The following is a 2,500-nucleotide window of genomic DNA, read 5'->3' as shown; positions in this document are numbered from 1 at the left end:
AACAAAACACTGTCGACATTGGAGTAATTAGAGAAGCATGGTGCGAGGGCGATACAATTAAATGTCGGAGGAACCATACTGGGGTACCACGCATCCAGGAATATTCACGAGGGTAGAAAAGGTGGCGGCGTTAGTATCGATATGAAAGACACACACACACACACACACACACACACAGAGAGAGAGAGAGAGAGAGAGAGAGAGAGAGAGAGAGAGAGAGGGTGAGAGAGAGAGAGAGAGAGAGAAAGGGTGAGAGACGGAAGGAGAGTATGAGAGAGAGAGAAAAACAGAGACAGATAAGCAGACACATACATCGACGAAAAAACAAAAGAAACAAATAAACCCATACACAGAAGACTTAAAATAGGAACGAAGATCTCGAATTACTAAACAAAACAAAGAATAAAATGCCCCAAAGCCCCAGTGGTGGCAGTAGTTGCAGAGAGCGCGGGGTCAAAACCTTCTTCCGAGCAAAAAAATAAAACAAAACAACATGCAACGCTATAAAATCCGTCAGTCTCTAATTGACGACCTTGAGAGATGTCTAGCAGCTCGACCTAGATGGTTGCTTCACGAAAGTAGTGTGCTGGTAACTTCCGGGATATATTTCCCACTGAGGACACCTGCCGAACATACCCTCAGAGAGAAAACATTCTAGAAAATGTTTTCTCCCTCTGAGCAAAGTCCGAAAATCCCTCCTTTGAAATACTGGGCGGCCTTAACACTTTTCCTAGTTGTGAAATCACTTCTGCATTGAATTGTAACCAGGTCGTAACCTTCCCACAGGTGAGAAATCATAACAAAGAACTTTTTTATGAAAGTCCAACTTCCCTTCCCGTCTGTCACTGCTCTGGATACCAAAGAAATACCAATAACCCACATCATCAAAGGGAATAAAACTCATGCGCAGATTCCATTTTTTAAATTCTCGAGTTCGGATCATGGATTACATATGACAACGCCATTAAATGTCAACTATTCTTGAAATCAGTGTGAGATCAAGTTGAGAACTGCTTCCCCTTCAAAAGAACATCCACACACCATCAGGATAAACCACTGGTCATCTAGAAGATCAAAGTCTTTATCCTGGCAAGACAAAAAATCCTACATAACTAGAAACACTGATGCAACCAAAGACATCAAAAAAGTAAGACAAGAGAGAAGATCGGCCAAGATAAATTATCAAAAATAGATCCTTGATAAGATAAAGAGGCACAAACCCTAGTTCAAGATAAATTATCAAAAATAGACAATTGATAAGATAAAGAGACACTAACCCTAAATCATGGTATAGTCACATTAGGAACATAACTAGTGACCAGAAGCGAAATTGCCAACATTATCAACTGTCACTTTGCTAATATCAACTAGCTACTCCACCTCTTGCTAGCTTACTTACCCTTGCGCCCTCTACCAGCAGTTGTAAGCGAATACGAAGTATATTAGTAATAAAAAAGGAGAGCAAAAAATAAATCTGAACCTGATTATAGAGACTTCCCTCCTAAGTTCGCCAAAACTTGATCTCAAAGTGCAGGAGAAAGTTTTTCACGCTAACTAAATTAAAATCTTTCGGTGCATGCCAAGGCGACCTCCGCATGTGAACGACTTTCATTCGACCAATTTGTGAATAGGCAGTCCCAGTTCATTACCAACTTGTAAAAAATAAAAAAAGAGCATTGCATATCATACTTCCATCCAACTGCACCACATACACCGATGTGCTAAGAAAAAGGAGCAAAAAAAAAACTGCAGATTGCCTTCCTAGAAGACCAGGTAAAAAAATTAGCTGAAAAAATCTCCTGAATCTTTATATCTGCGAGATACTGGGATCTGCTTCCTAAGGGCCGCGCGTGTTCTTCACATACAAATACAAACACACTCGCACACACACACACACACACACACACACACACACACACACACACACACACACACACACATATATATATATATATATATATATATATATATATATATATATGCATGTATATTTATATATATATATATATATATATATATATATATATATATATATATATATATATATATATTTATATTTGTATATATATATATATATATATGTTTATTTATATATATATATATATATATATCTATATATATATATATATATATATATATATATATATATATATATATATATATATATACATATGTATATGCGTGAGTAAATAGGTATAGTCATAGGAATACTATAGACTATAGATATATTTATATATAGATAGATATGACAACAGATGTAGATAGACAGATATAGGCATATATGTAGAGATATAGATGAATATGAAAATATAAGAAATATGAAAGAACTTAATAAACTGAAAATCCATAATACACTACTTAAACCATTCCTCAAATCTTCTCAAAAATCAATTTAAATCAACAAATGCGTATGATAGATATTTTCCTCTCTTATAAAAATGGAAGCCATTCGTTGTACAAGCGGAATACGACCTTAACGTCTGTAGCTCCATTTTCTTGT

Source organism: Penaeus vannamei, chromosome 43 (assembly GCF_042767895.1).
Source record: "Penaeus vannamei isolate JL-2024 chromosome 43, ASM4276789v1, whole genome shotgun sequence".
Lineage (NCBI taxonomy): Eukaryota > Metazoa > Arthropoda > Malacostraca > Decapoda > Penaeidae > Penaeus > Penaeus vannamei.
The sequence above is the reverse complement of the archived record's forward strand: the minus strand, read 5'-3'. Positions refer to the sequence as shown.